Raw genomic sequence first — 6,176 nt, 5'->3', positions numbered from 1 at the left:
TTTCTTAGGGATTTGTGTCATACCTTTTGAGTTGCCCGACCTCTCCTTTTATAGGAGAGTTAATGGTAGTATTTACCTAGATAACTACTTCTCTTGACTTTTTCATCATGTATTGAAAGTTATCAGAAAGAATAATCATCTTTATCTTTACCACTTGCAGTTTATTCAACCTCTTAGACTACATGTCGCTTGGACTTCCTAGCCGGTAGAATATTCCGTATCAAAAACTAAAAAAAAATTAAAATCAACTTATTTATAATATTTATCTATGTTGAATTAGTCCATAATATTGTTCTCCATGAATAATGGAGAAATTCCATAAAATATCATCTGTCAAGGATATATATATATATATCAATTAGAAGTGGTATATTGAGCATTTGTAAGGATAATTTTGTCAAAAATAATTAATTAATGTGCCATGTATTTAAAAGAAAAAAGTGGGACATCGGTCAGTCAAAGGGGGTAATTGCAACTCTTTATAAATAAGGGCAAATTACACCGACACTCCTTCAGGTTAGGTCAAATCTCACATAAATGGATATTTTGGTTTAATTTGCACTCACATTCTGAAGAGTTGATTTGTATTTCACTTACATCCCAAATGTTACTTTTCAGGGCTGTTAGATTGTTTTTTACATGGAAAATGACTATGCTACCCTTTGACTTGTTGTTGACTTGAAAAAATTATATTTTATTTATAAAATGACAAAATTACCCCTAAGACTCATTTTAAATTACAAAAATGTCCATTAAAATTCCTATTATGATGTCCAATTAGGCTATCCACTTTTTCATGGTTATTGATTGGAGTACTAAATTTTTAGTAATCTGATGTCCAAAAATTTCTCCATGAAAGCACACTTATCACCATCTGATTAAAAATCACAATTATTGATCAGTTTGTTATGAAAATCATTCCAAATCATGTGAAGTTACAAAAAACCGTTCTTCAATTTTTTAGTCTACTTGGAACTTGTTTTATAAAAACTATTTTTACAAAATTGAGTTGGTTGAGTATCAGTTTTATGAGAACAAGAAGATGTTGTTTTGGGAGTTTCTAAAACAAAGTGAAAACACGGAGAAATATGCGGAGAACACTGTTCTCCACTTAAAAAAAGGAAGCGGCATCTTTTAACCCTATCTCGGACATAATAGCCTTTTATGCCTCCTCCTCTAAAACGGCTCTGCAACACCTCTCTTCTCTCCAGGGCATCTCGTTCCTTTCTACGGCTTCTCTCTCCTCTCTACCGCTTCTCTCTACAAGATCGCTGCACTTTTTTCCTCTACATCCAGACTCTTGCTCATATTTTTTTGAGGTAAACACAAATCACACTCTTGTTTTTGTAGCAAGTTTTTGTGGTTATGGATTTTGTTTTCTGAATGAATTTGGTTATAGATTTGGTTGGTTGAATGAGTTTGGTTGCAGATTTGATTATGGATTTTGTTGGATGTGTGAGTTTTGTTGTGGATTTGATTTTCAGTTTAGGGATTTGGTTATCAGTTTAGGGATTTGATTTTCATCAGTTTAGGGATTTGATATGTGTATGTATATATTCGTCTACATATATATATGTATATATATATATATATATAGTCCCCTTTGCCTCAATTTCCACTCCCTCAAATAAACAGTCCCTGAGGGAGAACAATCCGAATTCCAAAATGCAATTTTCATATTCAATATCTTTAACCTCATTACCTTAAATTTGATATACTTTTTATTACAATTTTGAGTCATGATTTTACTTTTTATTGGAGACAACCCATGAATTTTCTGAGCATTACTTTTAGATAATAATTAAGTCAGCAAAGGTTCCCTAGATTCATGAATATTGCTGATACTTGTGTCCTTCTACAAAACTCATATTTTTTATGGGTCCATCCAAAGGTTGATAAGGTTATGGTGATGAACATCAATTAAATTACAGAATGCAAAAGTAATCTTCAATCACAATATATATATATATATATATATATATATATATATATATATATATAGTTCTCTTGCATTATGTAGTGGCCAAAACTATGAAATTGAGCTCCTAACAGATTCCTAGTTGCTAAAAAAATAATGGTTTTCCCAAGATATAAGTACTATCATATTAAAGCTTGTTTGATTCTTACTGATTTTTTTTTTTTTTTTTGTATAAGATATTTTACTAGTGTTTCTGTATATTTAAAGCTTGTTTGATTTTTAATGGTTGGATTAGCATTATCAATTTGGATTAGAAATTATGTTCAGAGGTGGATTATCTTAGATTTTTGAGGAAGCTCTAGACTGAAACACACATATCATCCTACAATCCTACCTCCTTATTAATTGTAGTTTAAGGGGTGTCTCTCCTAAGAACATCATTTTAAATTAGTGAGGATAGATGAATACAGTTGCTCTAGTTGAAGATAGGTTTCATCAAGAAAGACGATAAATTTGACTCTTAAATTCTTATCAGGATTCATTTTTAGAGTAAAGTGCAAAAAAACACCCTCAACTATGTCTAAATTTGCAAATAACCCCCTTGAACTATGTTTTGTGCATAAAACCTCCTAAACTATCAGATTTAGTTGCAAAATAGCCCATTGTTTTACCTATTTCACATTAAATGACCATAACACCCTTTCTTATTGAATTACACTTGATATATTTTTCTTGTTAAAATAAATTATGAAAAAAATTTATACTAATTTGATGAAATATTCTCTATTGAATTTACATAAGTTTGCCGTTAATTTTTTAAATTAATTATTTAAATAAAAATCTTAAATAGAAAATTTTGAAACTTTTTAAATAATTTATTATTTTCATGAATATATTGCATTAAAAAGAAGTTATTTTTTATTTATGTAATTTATTATTTTTTAATGAGTATTGTTTGAAAAAGAAAATATTTTTGTATACTAATTTTTTTTAAAGTGAGTATAATAAGTTTTATTATAATAAGTTAATCATTTTAGAAAATAATAGCTACAAATTTATTTTTTTTTTCCATTTTCATAATCAATTGATATTAATTAAAAAATTAAGGTAAATGGTATAATTAATATTTAAATAAGAGAAAATATAATAATAAATAATTTAATAAGAAATGACAAATTTAATAACAAAAGGTTAAATAGTTTTTTGTGATGGGTTTGTCCTTAATTGTAACAAATCAATAGTTTATGGGGGCAATCTTTAGTTTAGGGGGGTTAGTTGGAAAAAGCCAATAATTCAGGGATTTTTTTTGCACTTTACCCTTCATTTTATGAGGGCAAGTCTTTTGGTGTTTACCTTCCTTCGCTATTTTAAGTTTCACCAACTACAGATTTGAGATTAGTTGCTGTAAGTTCACTTAGAAGTATACTCTAAAAGAATTTTGTCTAAAGAGTATGCTGAAAAACTGGTCATCAGCTCCTCATTTGGTTTGGTGCATGGTATAAGTAGAGCTCAGTAAAACTAGCTCACTAGACCTATGGCATTTTACGAAATGCTTCTATTACATTTTTTTTAATTAATAACTTATAATTTTAGAGTAGAGAATAGTTAACCACATTAAAGATAATATTTGAAATACCTTATTTATCTGTTCATGCTCATGTTTATGCATAACATTGGTCCCAATTTAAATTACAAGTCCTATTAAAACATAATAAATTAAGAGGCAAACAAATCCAAAAAAAATGGGGAATCCATGAATAATTGAATATCAATCATACATAAGAATAATATATACAAGGTGATAAAGATTGAAGTTGAAGGTCCATTTCTTGAAGTTGAAGGTCTAACAAGACAAAAAAAATTTATGGAAAACTACACTTAAGTAGTGTTAGGGATTCTAAATTACAAAGTGGTCTATTTTTAAAGTCAAGTTTTCACTTTAGTCGAATTAGGTAAAATAATTATGCATACATTGAAAATTCATATTTATGTCTAAAATGCCCTCTAAGCTTTCATTTCAAAACATTAAAATATCTTTCTTAAATATAATAATTCATTAATGAGTTTGTTGAGAATTTTCAAAGCCAATGACAATCCTATCTATCTTCTTTCTTCTTCTTTTTCAAAAATTAATGCTTTCTACCTTCTTGTATATTTTCAGACAACGTGATATGTTTGTTTAAGCATACGAAATAGATCAACTTTTGTGGTGGGTTTTTTGCAAGAGTGAATGTGAATTTTCAGTAAAGCGCTAGGGTTTATAGTTTGTACACATCTCCTCTTTTGGGCTAATAATTTGTTTTGATAGGTCATGTTCCTTTGAATCCTTACTCATCTCCTTCAGAATTAGCTTTCGAAGATATTGTCACACAAATATCACCGAGTCTCTCAATGGATTAATCGGAAGCCTCTTGTAACCAATACTTCGAAAGTTCTCCTCAGCGATGTTTACAGAGTCATTCAGACAAAAGTGTCATATGAACTACGTACAACCTCTTGGCTTACATTGAAGATGAAGATGCCACATGACTCATACATAACAATGGAGGCTTTCGTTTGATGGGACTTACGGGCAATTCTCTTCAAAGATGGACAAATTTAGGTGAAATGTGCGTCAGAATATTACACATGCTGAATCTCAACTGAAAAAGACATCAGTCCCATCATTGGTGAATGCAAAACCAAGATGAAATGTTAAACATTTTGAGCAATCAAATGTAAAAAGAAAAGAAAAATTGTTATATATATATATTCCTTGAGGAATGTTGTAGGAAGGTGTGGACTAGAAGCAACTAAAATGGGGAAGTGGCAACAGCAGGGTCACAGCTGCATGAGGCAATGTGCTTTAGGCTAAAAAAACTGCCACTTGTTACAATATTGTAATTGCCTGTATCACTGTGGCCATTTCAGTAGGATAGTCCTTCATACAAAAGGAAGAAGGATAATTCACAATTTTTATACGTTAGATATTCATACGAGTGGAAAAATGATAATTCTTGATGATCATTGCACATTAGAAAACTAAACAAATTATATAATGAATATAATGGCACCCATAAACATAAAAATTTGTTCAAACTACAATTGTTTGCCCTGCTTTGTTTGTGATAACGAGAAATAAAAAGATGAAAATATTTTAAAAATTCTTGAAAGAGCCCTCAAAAAGTCGTTCATAGTGGGTAAGGGGTCCTTCACGCAGGCCTTGGCTAGGAGCCAAACACATAGCATCACTTAAAGGGTAAATCCTCTTCTAAATTAGGATCCATGAATCCCTTCAACCTAATAACAATCTGAAGATTCTTCAAGCCCTCCATCAACAAAAAAACTGATTGAATAATTCAAAATGTTCTCCATCTGCAATAGCCTCTTTAGCTGATAATAACTTATCCAAAACACTTTATGCATACATTTGCTCCTTGACATTAGAGCCACAATCTGAAAAAAATAAAGTGTAAACTTCAATGGACATCCAGAGAGGACAATATAATACATCAGATTAAAGATCATAAATCATATCCAAATTAACTACCTATATATACCAATTGACAAGATTTTCTTTCAATAAAGCTAATAACATAAAGAAATTGAGAGGCCAAGCTGTAGATTTTCTCTTTAGTTTATCCCTTGTTATGTAGATTTTTCAGTCTCAAGCTTATATTATTGTATTTTCTTATTATTACACTAGTTTGTTCATTAGAAAATGAGAAGCCAACATAGATTGATTGCTGAAGTAAAAAGGTTGTGTGCTTTCAACAAAAGGATTATTATGTTAGGCAAGTTGACTATTTTCTAAGGGAACAAATCCATTATTCCATTTTGGTAAAATTTAAAAGTAAAACTAATTCTAACAAATTAAGAACCAAATTAAACAAGTAAAAATGAATTAGATAGTTGATAATGATAACTTTAAAAAGTGACAAGCGCAATTATTCATCATAATTTAAACACCTTAAAAAATTCAATTCAGTAAATTCAAACAAGTGACATGCTTTTTGAAGAGAAATGATCAACGACCAATAACTTATCCTGGCAGTGGTGCTTTGCAATTCCGCCGGTTGTGTCCTGGTCCACAACATCAAGAACAATGTAAAGTAATTTTGTTGTCCTAAAATTGTGACTCAATCCGTTTTGTACGAGGCCTACTAGGAGGGCACCTAACAGATGGAGGCCTAAGAGAACTAGATGCAAACTCATTGTTCAACACCTTAATGGATAATGACATTGTGCTATCAATTTCATCCGAAAGTGGCATGTCATG

General features: G+C 30.2%; 1 long non-coding RNA gene across 1 annotated transcript; it reads left to right on the top strand.

Moving 5' to 3' along the window:
* The first annotated feature begins 1,027 nt into the window (after positions 1 to 1,027).
* On the top strand, positions 1,028 to 4,692 carry LOC132300881 (uncharacterized). The gene is made up of 2 exons (XR_009480611.1): positions 1,028 to 1,319; positions 4,227 to 4,692. It is a non-coding gene; the product is annotated as an uncharacterized LOC132300881 (long non-coding RNA).
* Positions 4,693 to 6,176: the final 1,484 nt, after the last annotated feature.

The sequence above is a fragment of the Cornus florida genome, unplaced genomic scaffold (assembly GCF_030987335.1).
Source record: "Cornus florida cultivar Cherokee Brave unplaced genomic scaffold, ASM3098733v1 CherokeeBrave_3.0.0_Hap2_Chr03, whole genome shotgun sequence".
In the NCBI taxonomy this organism is placed as follows: Eukaryota; Viridiplantae; Streptophyta; class Magnoliopsida; order Cornales; family Cornaceae; genus Cornus; species Cornus florida.
This window is presented reverse-complemented; position numbering and strand designations above follow the sequence as displayed.